Genomic DNA, 17,536 nt, shown 5'->3' on the forward strand with positions numbered 1-17,536 from the left:
GCCCCCTTTCGGGGGATCCGGAGGCGCTGCCCAGTGACCTCTACCACCCTGCCTATCCTTGTGGATCTCGTTGGTGCGAGCTTGAATTTTAGGAAATAAGTAGGTGTGTGCGCGTGCCCTTGAGTTTTAGGAACTAAGTAGGGGCGTGTGTGTGTATTTGTGTTTTTAATTTGCGGAGAAAGAACTGGGGAATGAAGGTCGACATGGCGTTCCAGATTAAGCATGCCGTTCAGGTAGACAGCTACTGGCACCTTAAATTCATAAAAGAGCATTTAACACCAAACTGTAAAGTGATATCCTCTAGAATAAAGAACAGTACTTACCAAGAATAGTTAGCTTGTAACCTTACGTCGACATAGTTGTTCTTATTTGAATGCAGATTTTAAAATTTTATCACGCAGTTGGAAACCACGGCTACTATGAGCATGGATTTTTTCATACTTATCTCTCATTTCCGTGACCACTTGGTCCAAAGGCATCAGGATTGTATCCATTTTACAAATGATAAAACTGAAGCTCAAAGAGGTTAAGTAACTTGATCTAAGGCCCCACAGCTAGTAAGTGTCAAAACCCCATCCGAATAACTTCAAAACCTGTAGGTATAGTCATCAAATGTGTCTTGAATGGAATTACCTACAGTGAGAGTTAGTGCATTAGGTAACAAGCGCAGAGAGGAATGACTGCCTCTGCTGATGGTAACCTTGAATTTTACAAATGACATTGGAGCCTTTCTGAGACTAGTGTTGCATGGGTCCTCAATAAAATCACACTGTTGTTACTCACTTCCTTTGGGTTTATAACCCTGGTGATAAAGTAATTGAGAATAGTGGAGTAAACCCTCGACTTGAATTCAGGAAAATTGTTTTCAAATCCAATTTCAATAAATCTCACATCAGGCACTCTATTTGATGAATGAATGAACAAAACCTAACTATAAGACACTTGACTTCAGAGAGTCTCAATTCCTTCATCTGTAAAAAGATCTAATTCCTAACTTTTGGTAATGTTGGGGAGAGTGAATGAAATAATGTGAGAGTGCTTCGTAGATTGCAAAAGTGTTATAAAGAAGTTACTGGTAAGAGCTACGAGTGTCTCGCTGCACTCTAGCATGGGCGACAGTGCGAGGCCCTGTCTCAGAAAAAAAAAAAGTTACTTATAATGACATTTTCAGACATGAGAAATGGCATAAAATTAAAAACAGGGAGATTCAAGAGAATAGTATGTTGAGATTGTAGAGACAGATGTAGCTAATGGAAAAAAGCTAGATAAGTCTCTCTACAGATGTTTATTGAGTACTTATTGCATATACTATGCTTGCCAAAAAATGTAAAAGTGTACATTTAGTTACAATGAAGCAGCACAAGTTATTATTAGTGATTATTGTTATAATTAAGTATTGTTCACACTTAGGGGCTGCAGTCCATTTCCTTCCAAGAGCCTGGAAGTTGGGTTGCCCTCAGAAATAAATAAAAATCTACATAGAGGAAATTAGCTAAGAGTGATATTAAGTATATTTAACAACAAGTAGTGCTCAAGCATAGATGAAGCAGAATTAGAAATGCAGCTAGGATCCTGGAGGTATCCCTCTGTGCTAGGTGTTAACCCTTCAGTTGCTGGTTTGTGAATAGGAGGTCCCAGGGGATCCCAGGGGAAGGGAGTGGTCAGGAGGTTTGGGACAGCAGCTATTTACCAGGTAGTACTAGAGTATTTCAGTATTTTAATAGTCAATGTTATAACTGATAACAGTCAATTGATACATATAAGCCTAATATTAGTCCTTGCTATAGTCTTTATTATCAATAGCCTCTGCCCTTCCCTTTCTAAAGCCGTTGCTATCTGGCCTGTCCCTAGGAGATTAGGGTGAAAGACTTCTCACCCTAATGTCATCAAGCTTGGCCTTGTTTTGACCAATGAAATATGAGTAGAAATGGCATGAACCGGCCGGGCATGGTGGCTCACACCTGTAATCCCAGCACTTTGGGAGGCTGAGGTGGGTGGATCACGAGGTCAGGAGTTCAAGACCAGCCTGGCCAAGATGGTGAAGCCCTGTCTCTACTAAAAATAAAAAAATTAGCCAGGTGTGGTGGCAGGCACCTGCAATCCCAGCTACTCGGGAGGCTGAGGCAGGAGAATTGCTTTAACCAGGGAGTTGGAGGTTGCAGTGAGCGAAGATCACGCCGCTGCACTCCAGCCTGGGCGACAGAGTGAGACTCTGTCTCAAAAAAAGAAAGAAAGAAATGGCATGAACCACTTCTGAGCAGAAATTTATGAGCTATCTTACAATTTTGCCATATTATCTTTCCTCTGACACAAGAGCAGCATGTCCTAAATAGAGCTCCCTCTAAAGCTTTGGTCCCAGAATGAAGATGTGCAGAGCCACAGCTGACACACATAACCTGTAATGTTGTGTGAACAATAAATAAACCTTTGTTATAAGCCACTGAGATTGTTTTCGTTGTTACTGCAGTATAACATGCTAGCTAAGCAGACTAATACAACCATGAAATTAGCTATCCATGGGGGTAAGCCAAGACCTTTTTTACAAACATGACCAAACCAAACAAAACAAAACAAACTCTGATAAAGGGCATATGGGAGGAACCTGAAGAAGGTAGATATTGTAATTTAATAAATGGAACCTAATCAATCTTGTCAGCCATTCTGTACCCTGTTTGGAGAGAGATTCTGTGAACAAAAGGGCTTGCTCAGCCATGGCAGCCCAAAACAAGGCAGTCACAAAGGCTAGCACTACCATTGCCCCTCTAAGCCTCATCTCAATTAAGCCACACTGAGCATTAGGATTTCCTTGCCCGTGTCATCTCTGTAGTGGATGGGAATATCTCAGACTGCCTCAGCTAAGAAATGCTTCTTAAGATCAACATGCTTTCCTCTATGTTCACCCAGCAAGTGTCTTGGCGATAGGGACAGAATTAAGTGATCTGCCACCTAGAGGATTCTAGTTCTTTTGATCATTGTATTTTTCATTGTAACTAATCAGTTAGATTCCTCTTTATATAAAAGTTTCTGTGAGCTTGGCAAATACAAGACACCCCCTACCCCCAGGAAATGGTTCAACTTTCTGCTTACTATTAAAATTAGGTTTCTGAGTTTGCAAGGTTAAACATCAGTTCTTGTATCATGGTAAATTCCTTAAGGTTATAGCACTGTATAACAGAACCTGTCTAGACAGCCAGCTGGACTTCCTTAAGCCACACCTCTCTAACTCATTGTGTACCTTTGGCCTAAAAGAAAAGCAGCGCTGGCCAGGCGTGGTGGCTCACACCTGTAATTCCAGCACTTTGGGAGGCTGAGGCGGGCAGATCACGAGGTCAGGAGTTCGAGACCAGCCTGATCAACATGGTAAAACCCCGTCTCTACTAAAAATACAAAAATTAGCTGGGTGTGGTGGCACGCGCCTGTAATCCCAGCTACTCAGGAGGCTGAGGCAGGAGAATCACTTGAACCTGGGAGGCAGAGGTTGCAATGAGCCGAGATCGCGCCATTGCACTCTAGCCTAGGTGACAGAGCGAGACTCTGTCTCAAAAAATAGAAAAGCGGCACTAAAAGATATAGTTCATGTGCTGCTGGAGTTCAAAAAGGGAAAGCTTACTTCCACTTAGTATGAAATAGTGGGAGGAGTTCAGGAAAGATTTGCAAGGATGTGACATTTGAACTGGGTCTTGAAAAATGAGTAAAATTAGGGAAGACATGTAGGCAGCCACTAAAGCAAATAGAAGAAGCGAGGGATCAGTTGAGGAAACACAGAGTAAGAGGGAATGGAAGAAGAATCATGGAAAGATACATTATTATGGTTAAATTAAGGCTCTTGGGCTTTATTTTCTGATACGGGAAGTGAGTGGTAGAAGTTTTTTGTTTTGCTTTTAAACAGGTTTAACCATCTTTTTTTTTTTTATTTTTTTAGGAGATGGAGTTTTGCTCTTGTTGCCAGGGCTGCAGTGCAATGGTGCAATCTCGGTTCACTGCGACCTCCGCCTCTCGGGTTCAAGCGATTCTCCTTTCTCAGCCTACCGAGTAGCTGGGATTACAGGCGCGTGCCACCAGGCCCGGCTAATTTTTGTATTTTTAGTAGAGACGGGGTTTCATCATGTTGATCAGGCTGGTCTGGAGCTCCTGACCTCAGGTGATCCACCTGCCTTGGCCTCCCAAAGTGCTGGGATTACAGACGTGAGCCACCGCCCGTGGCCTAAATTTAACCATCTTTAAGTATACATTTCAGTGACATTAAGCCTGTTCACGTTGTGCATCCATCAGCAGAATTTGTCATTATCCCATACTGAAACTCTGTATACGTTAAACACTTACGCCCTATTCTCTTTTCCCCAGCCTCTGGTAACCACCATTCTAATTTCGCCTTTTGGCCACTGTGAATAATGCTTCTGTGGACATTAGTATACAAATATCTGTTGGAGTCCCTGCTTTCAATTATTGGGGGTATATACCCAGAAGTGGAATTGCTGGATTATATGGCAATTCTTATGTTTAATTTTTTTTTTTTTTTTGAGGAGCCACCATACTGTTTTCCATAGCATCATACCATTTTACATTCCCAATGGTAGAAGGTTTTACAAAAGATAGTGACATGATCAAAACTATGATTAAAAGCAATCTGGAAAAGAGAGTAAGATGGAATAGAGTGGCAGAATGACCATGTGGAGACTTCCACAATAGTTTAGGCAAGATATAATGAGGGGGAGGGCCTGAACACATCATCAGCAATGAGAATGGAGGGAAGAGGATACAAATGCTGAGGTGATATTGCCAAGGAAAGATTGTAAGGACTTGACCATTGACTGGCGATTGAGGGGTTAGGGAACAAGAAAATTAAGGGTTTTGTTTGTTTGTTTTTGTTTTTGAGACGGAGTCTCATTCTGTCGCCCAGGCTGGAGTGCAGTGGCGCAATCTCAGCTCACTGCAAACTCCGCCTCCCGGGTTCACGCCATTCTCCTGCCGCAGCTTCCCGAGTATGTGGGACTACAGGCGCCAGGGACCATGCTTGGCTAATTTTTTTGTATTTTTTTAGTAGAAACAGGGTGGGTTTCACCGTGTTAGCCAGGAAGGTCTCGATCTCCTGACCTCATGATCCACCCACCTCAGCCTCCCAAAGTGCTGGGATTACAGGCGTGAGCCACTGTGCCCGGCCAAATTAAGGTGTTTGATATGACTCCCATGTGTCACACCTCGGAGGATGGTAGTCTTCAGATGAAGAGTCAGGGTATGGAGAAGTCATGAGTTCAGGTTTGGATATATAGAGTTTGAATTACAAGTGGCACATTGTAAGCTGTGGGGTGGACATTTGTTGTCTTGCCTGCTGAATACCCCTTGCCCTTTCAACTGGTAATGGCACTCTACTTTTTTTCTTTTGAGACAGAGTTTCGCTCTTGTCACCCAGGCTGGAGTGTAGTGGTGTGATCTCAGCTCACTGCAACCTCTGCCTCCCAGGTTCGAGCTATTCTCCTGCCTTAGCCTCCCAAGTAGTTGGGATTACAGGTGCCCACCACCACACCCAGCTAATTTTTTGTATTTTTAGTAAAGACGGGGTTTCACCATGTTGGCCAAGCTGGTCTTGAACTCCTGACCTCAGGTGATCTGCCCCCCTGCCTCAGCTTCCCAAAGTGCTGAGATTATAGGCGTAAGCCACTACGTCCAGCCTACTTTTTTTTTTTTTCTTTAAAGGTTGTAGAATTTATCCTTCTTCATCTACGTATTGGCTAGGCTGGGAGGGTGTGTGGCCATGAGAATGTGCTTCTCAGATCTCTGACTGGGGAAATTGTAATTTACCAGCAGTCCAGCTGCTGAGTTCTGAAATCCATCCTGAGCTTTGAAATCCATTGCCCTTTACTCCGAGGTCTTACTTCCCATACGCTGCTCATAGCCAATAACTGAGCCCAACGGGGATTTTAGGACAGGACTGTTCCTGGGATAAGTGATACTCTTCCGATGGGTGACTTTGACTCAAGGACTCCTCAATGGCCTTGCCAAACTTTCCTTAGAACTTCATTGCAGTCTGAGACACTTCCACCTTGAACACCTTCCCTCTGTCCTTCACTCAGGGTCATGCCTGTGTCACTGTGCGATGGCTCTCTCAGTCTTCCCATTCCATTTCCTCTCACAGGTGTTTTTCATAATAAATTTATTGCATTTTATTCTGTCTTGGCGTTTGATTTCCTGAGACTCTGAACTAACATGAAGGGAAAGAGGACAGGATGCATCCTACCATAGCACATCTTCTGTACCCCATTAGCCACAGGAGTAGGAACATGACCCAGTCTGACCAATCAGCGATCTCCCACATCTTGGCCCAGTGCCTCCTCATAGCCTCTCAGGGTAATTTGGCTCCCAGACAATTAGCCACTTGGTCCACCTCAACAACAGACATAGCTGACCAAATCTAAGCGAGGTCTCACAGTTCTGTTGCTTGAGGCCATCAAGTTACAAACATGGAGTCTATGGCTTCTCCTGCAACTTCCAGACCCTGATGAAACACCACCTCACAGAGCGTGGGATTTGGCTTCCTGAGCAGCTGCTGAAGGAGCCAGTGAAACAACCTACTACAGAAGATTTAGCTACCCACAGAGCAAACTGATCAATGGGAGACAGGAAGGAGCTGGCTATAACAATCCACTCTTCTCTTCCTTCCTCTAATGAGCTGTTTCAAGATAAAATTTCTCCATACAACCTGTCTAGAGAGACATTCTACATGGCCAAGTGGGTGCGCCTGTCAAGAGACTAGCTACAGCTTGTGAAGTAGCCAGCAAACATTTCCTTCCCTTGCTTCTCATCTTTTCCCACTTTCTCTTATCCTTAATTCTCACTACTCCATGGCTGTGCCCCTCATATAAAGCTTTAGCACTTAATCCCTTCTTCCGGCTTTGTTTTCTAGGAAACCTTGCTAAAACAGATCACAGTTTTTGAAGAGATGGGCACATCACCCAAACTAAGCTAAGAAAAGCCCTCCTAAAGATTTGAAATATATAAGAAAGACAGGATTTTTCTTCTGGAGATCTTGAGCTATGAGGAACTGAGGGCAGCCGTTATTCTTGCTTCATGGAAAGAGCCTTTCCAAGAATGAAGACATCACAGAGGAAGGCAGAATTCAGACAGAGAGGGAGACAGACAGAGTCCTGACATCCTTTGAACACCTAGATCCAACTTTCCCCAATATGTGTAACCATTTTGTCATTGCTTTATCATTCTGAAGACCAGTTTTCCCAATCCATGTCATATAAAACATGGTAACCAATTAGTCCCAAGTTGCCTCCATTGAAAAAATCATCCAGGTGACTCAATTCTTAGGCTCAATTTCAAATTTCTGGGAGGAAGAGCTCTTGTTAGAGCTAGCTTTGGCCAAATGTCCACCACTGAATCAAGTAACATTATGGGAAGGGGGACACGGTCATGCATAAACATGGTTGTATCCACTGTAACTCTATGAATGAAGGTATGCTGGAGGGTAGAGGATAGAGTAACACTTCTCAGAAAAGTAGGAGTAAAGGATTAGGCAGACTAAATGTCTGTCCACTTCCTGAGAATAAATAAAGGAAAAGAGGGTAAAGAGGTCAGAGGACAGAACCTTTATCTAACCAACACTATCCAACAGAGCTTTCTGCAGTGGTAGAAATGCTTTATATCTGTGCTGTTCAATATAGTAGCCACTAGCCACGTGTGGCTGTTGAGCATTTAAAAGATGGTTAGTGCAACCAAGAAATTGAATTTTTCATTTTGTTTACATTGAAATAGCTACAGGTAGTATCTTAGTTAGTTTTCTGCTGCTATAACAAAATACCACAGACTGGGTAATTTATAAACAAAGGAAATTTATTTGGGTTGTGGTTCTGGAGGCTGGAAAGCCCAAGAGCATGGCACCAGCATTTGCTCAAAATCTGGTGAGGGCCTTCTTGCCACACCATAACGTGGCAGAAGATATCACATGCTGAGGAAGTGTGCATGTGAGAGAGGGAGGGGGGCCAAACGTATCCTTTTATCTGGAGTCCACTCCCTCCATAACTAACCCATTCCCATGCATTAATCCATTTATGAGGGCAGAGCCCTCGTGACCTCATCACCTCTTAAGTGTTCCACCTCTCAACGTTGTTAAAATAGCAATTAAATTTCAACTTGAGTTTTGGAGGGACATTCAAACCACAGCATGTAGCTAATGACTGCATATTAGACAGCATAGGTCTAGACTATTGGTCTACTTTGGGAAGCAGCATGGAATATTGTCTGCAGCATGTGCTTTGAAGTTAGCCTGAGTTCGAGTCCCCATTCCATTTACTTAACCTCTCTGAGCTAGAGAGGTGAAAGATGCAAAGAAAGTTGTATGTAATACCACAAAGAGAGAAAGAGACAAAAGATCTGCAAAAGTTCAGCCAGGCACAGTGACTCATGCCTTTGGGAGGCCAAGGCAGGCAGATCATGAGGTCAGGAGTTCAAGACCAACCTGGCCAACATGGTGAAACCCTATCTCTACTAAAAATACAAAAATTAGCTGGGTGTGGTGGTGGGTGCTTGTAGGCCCAGCTACTCGGGAGGCTGAGGCAGGAGAATCGCTTGAACCCGGGAGGCAGAGGTTGCAGTGAGCTGAGATCACACAACTGCACTCCAGCCTGGTTGACAGAGCAAGATTCCATCTCAAAAAAAAAAAAAAAAAGATCTGCAAAGGGTCAAAGAATCAGTTGGATTTGGCAATTAGGGGACTATGAGTGAATTAAGACAGAGAAGTATTAAAAGTGTGATTGTTTAAAATCCAAACCAGCTATCCATCTACCTTTTGTACATCTGCTAAATTCCTTTCCTCTGGAGGGGGACTCCAGGCAGGGAGAGAATGGGAATGCAAAAGTTACCTCGTCTCTTAATCCTCTTGGTCACATGGGGAGCGAGAACTCAAAAGTGTGTCCTGAAGATGGGGTTCCGAGCCAAAAAAAAAATCAGAATCAGAACCATGGTCAGTCACGGGGTGTGAAGCCAAAGGTGGGGTTGCCTAGTCCAAGGAAGCCACAAGGAAAGAACACCTCAAATACATACCCTCATTACATAGCACTTACACTGTGGCTAGACTGTAAGTCCTTTAAGGTTCAGGGCTAAGTGTATGATGGTACTATCAGCCCCTGGTAAGTGCCTGGTACCATAATAGGTACTTAATTAACAATAGGTACCTAAACAACAACACTGAATGAATGAATGAATGAATGCAAGTAAGCCAGTCCACTCTCTAGTGCATGGTAGGCATTCCATAATATAATGTTCATTAAGTTATTAGAGGGAGGCCAGGCATGGTGGCTCATGCCTGTAATCCCAGTACTTTAGGAGGCCGAGGCAGGCAGATCATCTGAGGTCAGGAGTTCAAGGCCAGCATGGCCAACATGGTGAAACTCCATCTCAACTAAAAATACAAAAATTAGCTGAGTGGGGTGGTGGGCACCTGTAATTCCAGCTACTTGGGAGGTGGAGGCAGGAAAATCACTTGAACCTGGAAGGTGGAGGTTGCAGTGAGCCAAGATGGCGCCACTGCACTCCAGTCGGAGTGACAAGAGCAAAACTCAGTCTCAAATAAATAATAAAATAAAATAAAAAGCTATTAGAGGGAGAAAACCCTGTATTGAGAAGCTACCAGGGAATCTTTTTTGACCTGGAAACTCTGTTTGTCAGGTCCTTGCCTGGCACAGAGGAATTCTTCAACAAGTGATCTCTATGATAATTTTTATTAAGTAGGGAGTAAGGTTTTGTATAAGGCCTGGGGAAGGCCTTGATAATAATAAGAGCTAAAATGTGTTGATCTCATTTAATCCTTAAACCAACTCAATGAGACAGGTTTTATTAGATTAATTTTACAGATGATAATTTTTTTTTTCAGATGAGAAAATTTAAAGAAGACGTGTAATTTCTCCAAAGTCACCCAGCTCAGAAATGGTAGGACTGGTGTTGAACCTAAGCTTAACGCAACTCCAGAGTCCAGGCTCCAACAGAGGATTGGGAGCCAGGGAGCAGAAGGAGGCTCAAGAGAGGGGCTTAAGGAAAGCAGTTCTGGGGTCAAAATCCACTTCTGATTTCTATTCAATCACATCAGTCTCGATGCCTTCTCTTCTTCCTTCCACACTCACTACTTGCCTTCTTGCCAAGCTTCTCATCCCTTCTACTGAGCTCACCTCTACACCCCTGTTCAGCTTCCTGTCCCATTCAGCCATATCTACTCTGGTTTGACTCAAGGAAGCAGGAGTTGAAATAGTGCCAAAGGAGGAAGTTTTTATTTGTTGGTTTGTTTTTGATTTTAAGATACAGACTCTAGAGCAAGTGAGTAAATGAAATATTCCAGTAGACAGAAGGAAATAGACAATGCAAACGAGAGAGTATCTGCAGAGGTTAAGTTATTGGGACCCTGAGCACAGGTCAGGGGAGAGGTTGGCCTCTGATAGGAGCTGGCACACTGTGGCTTTCCCTCAGAGTAAAGGAAGACAGAATATGGGTAAAGAAGCAGAAAAGTTAGTAAAGGTTAGGATGCTTACAATCAAGAGTTATGTTTTACAGCAATTGATAATGGCATGGTATAATATGGACAATGTGTTTCAAATAGGATTGCAGGTCATAAATCATTAATAGATCATGAAATTATTTAGAAGTTTGTAACTAGCTTTTATTTTTAAAATGGAATGGAATTGAAAATTTGAATTAATTGTACATAGCAAGGGTACTGTGAAAATTATTATGAAACTTTTTTTGTTTCAATCATATACACATAGACATGTGTACTGGCTACGGTGTAAAATCTGTTTATCTGCTGGGCATGGTGGCTCACGCCTGTAATCCCAACACTTTAGGAGGCCGAGGCGGGCAGATCACTTGAGGCCAGGAGTTCAAGACTATCCTGGCCAACATGGAGAAACTCCATGTCTACTCAAAATACAAAAATTAGCCGGGTATGGTGGCATACACCTGTAATTCTAGCTACTTGGGAGGCTGAGGTACAAGAATCACTTGAACCCAGGAGGCGGAGGTTGCAGTGAGCCAAGATTGCACCACCACACTCCAGCCTGGGCGACAGAGTGAGACTCTGTCTTAAAAAAAAAAAAAAAAAAAAAATCTATTTACTCTTGAGAGTACAGTAAAAAATATTTAAAAGCCACTATCTAGGATATGACAATGGGAAAGAACTTTCTTTCTCTTCCAGAGTTTTCCATGATCCTTGTAAATTGGTCTTGCTTGGTTTTGCTTTCTTGTTGTTGTTCTTGTTTGTTTTTTGTTTTTGTTGTTGGTTTTTTGTTTTGTTCTGTTTTTGTTTGTTTTGTGAGACAGGGTCTCACTATGTTGCCCAGGCGAGTCTCAAAACTCCTGGGCTCAAGTGATCCTCCACCCTCAGCCTTCCAAAGTGCGGGGATTACAGGCCTGAGACACTGCTCCTGGCTCCAGTTTTGCTTTCTGATAGATAATAGATACCCAGAGGAGTATGAGCCCAATCAACTGTGCTGGAGCTCTAAGCAGTGGCTACAGCATGTAAGTTACATATGTGCCAAAAAAAAAAAAAAAAAAAAAAAATTCTAGTCATCCAGGCTACTCTTTCTTCTTGGTTTGCATTCCCCTTATTGTCCCAATAGGATTGTCAACAAATCCCAGGGCCTGCATATTTTCTTAATTGTGATTAGTAAGTAAGAGGGAGTCCATGTGCCCGCCTTCCCAGCAAAAATCCTGAGATTCATTCTGATTGGACTGGCTGAGTTCACATGACCACTCTGACCCATCATTCTGGCCAGTGGATTGAGTCCCCTGATTTGGCTCAGTCCTGCTCTACCCAAGGAAGTTACCTTCCTGGAAATACATGAATCCTGGAAAGGAAATCAGGGCCTATTGTTAAATAGAAAGGGAAAAATGGAGAAATAAAGCAAATGACGAGTGCAAATACTATTGAATGTTTCAACTAATGTCCAATACATATGGCCTTTAAGGCACCCACATTAGCTGAAAGGTTCAATAGTATTTGCACTAGTCATTTGCCTATTTGCTTTGAACTCCACTCTATCTTTCCCACTCTGGACCCTGAAAACTACATTCCCCAGACACTTTTTGCCAGCTGGCTTCCTGTCATATTTGGTCAATGGGAAGTACAGGTGGGAAATTGTGTGCCTGGGGAGGGGATGGTGGGAGGAGAGGTGAAACCATTGTTCTCTCTGCTTCTGCTGGAGGCTCTGGCAGCAGCTGGTAGTTATGGGCTTGGAGACCTTCAGCCTTTCCAGCAGTGGTTGTAGTGGGTTCCTTGCCAGGCTCCAGCAGTGTTGCTGGGTATGGAGGGGCAGCAGTGTGTAGCTGCAGGCCCCAGTGACCTCTGGCAGTTCTGTTAGCATAATTGCAAAAGCAGTGCTTCAGTAGTGTTAGCAACAAGTGCACTTTGGGGTCTAGCGACACTTTCCCTTTTGATTCTCCAGGTCTTGGAGTGTTAGAACTTCTTGCATCTATTAATCTCTAGTCTACCCAACTTTACCAGCTTTGCTCCTTCAGGCTTTCTAACAGATTTCTAACCAGTTCTCTGACACCAATTCCCTCTGTTTGAAATTCCAATCACTTGTTTTCTTGTCTTCACCTAGACTGACACAGCGTTGCTCTGGCCATCAGATGAGCTAACTGCAATTACTAACTTCCCAGCTGTGCATCTACAGTTGTTGTGCTGGGTGGTACCATAAGAGCTGCCCACTAAGCTTTCAGCTGAGGCACTGGGCAAGGGGTGAGCGCCAACTCTGGAGCAAGCACAGGGAAAGCTGCTACTCCCTTCTGCTTCCTCACCTGTCCCCAGCTATTAGAACTGTGTTATGGAGAGCTTACTGCTTGCCTCCCAAGATAACTTGACTCCATGTTGTAGCTGAGAGGGATGGGCTCTGGAATGACCAGGTGGGAATGCAGCGATGAGCACAGTTGGCAAGGAGGCCCAAAACAGAGAGGCCAGGGAAGGATGTCCTTGCTGCAGAGTAGAGTTTAGGGAGGGAGGAGAGAAAGAGACTATTACCTCTGCTTCCTTTTTTTGTTTGTTTGTTTGAGATGGAGTCTCGCTCTGTCACCCAGGATGGAGCACAGTGGTGCAATCTCAGCTCACCGCAACCTCCACCTACCAGGTTCAAGCGATTTTCCTGCCTCAGCCTCCCAAGTAGCTGGGATTACAGGCGTGCGCCACTACACCAAGCTAATTTTTGTATTTTTAGTAGAGACGGGGTTTCCCCATGTGGGCCAGGCCAGTCTTGAACTCCTCACCTCAAGTGATCCACCCACCTTGGCCTCCCAAAGTGCTGGGATTACAGGCATAAGCCACCGCACCTGGCCCTGCTTCCTTTTTTTTAGAGATACTGAGGGAGGGATAGACTGATGGTTCTCAACCTTTTCTGTCTTCTGCCAAGTGTTCCATAAGAAAAACAAGAAAACAGTGTTTTCCAACAGAATTTATTCTTGCCATCACCCAGGGAACAGTATTGAAAGCGTTACATCCAACCTAGCTTACTTCTGTTACCTCCTGGTGCTTCGCAAGCCACTGTGGGACAGCTAAGTCTCTGTAGAAGGTACAGGTTAAGATTATGAATAATCCCTGCAGGCACCAAAGGGGCATACATGTCAAGAACACGACTTTTCTTCAAGGTCCCTTGCCTTGGCTAGCAGTGTGCAAAATAGGGTTAGGCAGGTCTTGAGAAAATGACTATAAACATTAAGTGTGATCCTTTTTTTAAAAAAATTAATTATTTATTTATTTATTATTTTTTGAGATGTAATCTTGCTCTGTCACCCAGGCTGGAGTGCAGTGGTGTGATCTCAGCTCACTGCAAGCTCCGCCTCCTGGGTTCACGCCATTCTCCTGCCTCAGCCTCCCAAGTAGCTGAGACTACGGGCGCCTGCCACCACGCCTGGCTAATTTTTTGTATTTTTAGTGAAGACGGGGTTTCACCGTGTTAGCCAGGTTGGTCTCAATCTCCTGACCTCGTGATCCGCCTGCCTTGGCCTCCCAAAGTGCTGGGATTACAGGCATGAGCCACTGCACCCGGCCAAGTGTGATCCTTGATTGTAAGCCTTATAGATCCTACTGAGCCATCAACCTGCTTTGTGACCTTGGGCAAGTCACTTAATCAAGTTCAATCTCAATATTTCCACCTTATATTAGGCCGGCACGGTGGCTCACACCTGTAATCCCAGCACTCTGGGAGGCTGAGGCGGGCAGATCACCTGAGGTCAGGAGTTTGAGACCAGCCTGGCCAACATGGTGAAACCCCATTTCTACTAAAAATAATTTTTAAAAAATTAGCTGGGCATGGTGGTGCACACCTGTGATCCCAGCTATTCAGGTGGTTGAGGCAGGAAAATCACTTGAACCTGGGAGGCGGAGGTTGCAGTGAGCTGAGATTGCACCACTGCACTCCAGCCTGGGTGACAGAGAGAGACTCTATCTCAAAAAAAAAAAAAATTCCGCCTGTTTTTAAAAAAGGCATAGGAATAATTTTTTTTACATTATTTGAAAATAAATTGTCCTAAGGGGGTAGAGGGAATGGGAGAAATGATAGATATTATCCAGGTATTATCCTCTGCCTCTCCTTCTTGTCCATCCTGCCTGAGTTTTTTTCATCAAGTAAGATGATAAGTGTTAAAATGCTCTGAAAAGTGCAAAACACCATACAAAAGCAAGGGAGTATTATTATCAACATAGTTGTTAGCTTAGGAGGATGAAGGCAGGGCACAGGCTCAGAGCCAAACATCTGGAAGGTAGGAAATCTTAATACCAAAGAAGGAAACTTTTTTTGTTCAAATTCTTCCTGGAGTGGCACTTTTTTTTAGAGCAGACTTGGCACTGAAATCCTCTGAAATGCTGAAGTGGGTCCAGAAAAGTATTAAGGGGGCAGGTAGGGCATTCAGTAGCCAAAAGACACTGGAGAAACACCAGCCCTGGCTCCTCAGTTCCTTTGTGATCCAACAAAAGATACAATCGAAGGAGGAGTCGAATTTTATCAGCGGGTCTCAGGTTCAAAGCCAGGTGGGTGTTGGATCCTCTAACAGGCTCTTTAACCAGCCACCACACTATTTTGGGAGCCAGGATGTCAGGGGCACTCTGTAACTAATACTGAACTCAGGTGCCAACAACCTAAAAACCATCCCCTCTACACATTGTTCAGAAAGAACACTGACCTGGAGAGGACTTTAGAGACAATCTAGTCAGACCGAGGCTCAGACAGGGGCAAGGACTTGCCAAGATAACACAGTAGAGTCAGACTCATTGGGCTGCAGAAGCCCACCCAATTTAGCTCAAGTACAAAGGAGTTTCTTGTAAGGACTGGAACTGAAAGGCAGGAGGAAGGATAGAGGTCTAGGACTCACTGGTCTATTCATTCTCTATCTTCTCACCACTCCTCATCACTGGATAGGATTGCTCCTTCCCCCTCTACCTACAGTCAGGCTTCTGCCTTCTCTTGGTCTCTGATCCTACTTCTCTGGGCCTGCACATGGCTTTCCTGGCCAAGACCTACTTGTCTGTGACTTTTTTTTTTTTTGACAGGGTCTTGCTCTGTCACCCAGGCTGGAGTACAGTGCCACGATCATCACTCACTGCAACCTCTGCATCCTGGGCTCAAACAATCTTCCTGCCTCAGCCTCCCAAGTAGCTGGGACTACAGGCATGTGTCACTATGCCTGGCTTTTTTTTTTTTTTTTTTTTTTTTTGAGAGGGAGTTTCACTCTTGTTTCCCAGGCTGGAGTGCAATGGCATGATCTCAGCTCACCGCAACCTCCGCCTCCCAGGTTCAAGTGATTCTCCTGCCTCAGCCTCCTGAGTAGCTGAGATTACAGGTGTGTACCACCACGACCGGCTAATTTTTGTATTTTTAGTAGAGACAGGGTTTCACCATGTTGGCCAGGCTGGTCTTGAACTCCTGACCTTAGGTGATCCTCCTGTCTCAACCTCCCAAAGTGCTGGGATTACAGGCATGAGCCACCGTACCCAGCCCAATTTTTGTATTTTTTGTAGAGACAGGCTTTGCCATGTTGCTTAGGCTGGTCATGAATTCCTGGACTCAAGTGATCCACTTGCCTCAGCCTCCCAACTGGTTGGAATTACAGGCATGAGCCACCATACCTGGCTGTCTCTGACTTCTCTACTTCAACTCCCTCTGCCACCTGACAATTTCTTTCCTTTTTTTTTTTTTTTTCCTGAGACAGGGTCTCACTCTATCACCCAGGCTGTAGTGCAGTGGCATGGCACGATCTTGGCTCACTGCAACCTCTGCCTCCCAGGCTCAAATGATCCTCCCACCTCAGCCTCCAAAGTAGCTGAGAATACAGGCATGCACCACCATGCTTGGCTAATTAAAAAAAAATTTTTTTCCTTTCGTAGAGACAAAGTCTCACTGTTGTCCAGGCTGGTCTTGAGCTCCTGGGCTTAACTGATCCTCCCACCTTGACCTCTCGAAGTTCTGGGGTTTTGTGTGTGAGGCACCATGCCTGGGACAACAATGTCTTTTTCTTCCTTGGTTCAATAAAGCCTCGAATCAGCCCATCTTAGATTGTTGTGCTAGGTTGTCTTAGTTCATTTTGTGCTGCTATATCAGAATATCTGAAACTAGGTAATTTATAAGGTATAGAAATATATTTCTTATAGCTCTAAAGCCTGGTAAGTCTAAGGTTTAGGGGTGCACATCTGGCAAGGGCCTTCTTGCTGTGTATTCCATGGCAGCAGGTGAAGGGCAAGAGAGCAAGACAGCATGAGAGGGACAGAGAGAAGGGGAGAGAGAAAGAGAGAGAGAAGAAGAAATGGGGTTGAATGCATCCTTTTATCAGGAACCCACTCCCTCAATATCGTCATTAATTTATTCATGATGGCAGAGTCCCCATGACCTAATCACCTCCTGAAGGTCCCTCCTCTCAACACTGTTGCCTTGGGGATTAAGTTTCCAGCACATGAACCTTGGGGAACACATTCACACCATAGTATACACCATTGGTCAGAGGACAGCAGCTAATATATTAAATGGTGACCCTTGACTCCGGTGCTGGCCCTATCTGCTCAAGTCTAGAGGCTGGAGGGGCCAGGTGGTTTAAAGCGTGGCCCCAGCAGGGTTTGTGGTCTGGGCAGCTTTTCCTTAAAGTGAATGTGAGTGAGGCAGAAACTGTACCATCACTAGGACCATGTGATTGGAGCTCAGGATTCCAGATTTCCTGCCCAGAACATTTCCCATGAAATTGTCATTTCTTTATTCAGCAGACATGTCGTAATGCTTGTTAAATGTCAATTATGAATGTCTTCTTCCTCCTCCTCTTCTTCCTTCTTGCCCCCAGAAGCTTATGATATAATGAAGATAAAGGCAAGAAAATAATTAGAAAACATGAGCACTTTAGAAGAAGTATAAACAATAACCACTTACTGTAAGCGGTAGCTACTGTTATTGTTTATGCATCTTCTAAAGTGTTCATTTATTCTCATTATTTTCCTGTCTTTATCTTTATTATATCATGTATCTGACTGGTACATATACCAGTCACTGCTGATCACTTTACATATGTTTTCTCA

General features: G+C 44.1%; 1 protein-coding gene across 1 annotated transcript in view; it reads left to right on the plus strand.

Moving 5' to 3' along the window:
* The window catches only part of RIMS3 (regulating synaptic membrane exocytosis 3), a 71,477-nt gene that overhangs the window by 503 nt on the left and 53,438 nt on the right, over positions 1 to 17,536 (plus strand). The gene's annotated exons all lie outside the window — the stretch shown is intronic.

This window comes from Gorilla gorilla, chromosome 1 (assembly GCF_029281585.2).
Source record: "Gorilla gorilla gorilla isolate KB3781 chromosome 1, NHGRI_mGorGor1-v2.1_pri, whole genome shotgun sequence".
NCBI lineage: Eukaryota > Metazoa > Chordata > Mammalia > Primates > Hominidae > Gorilla > Gorilla gorilla.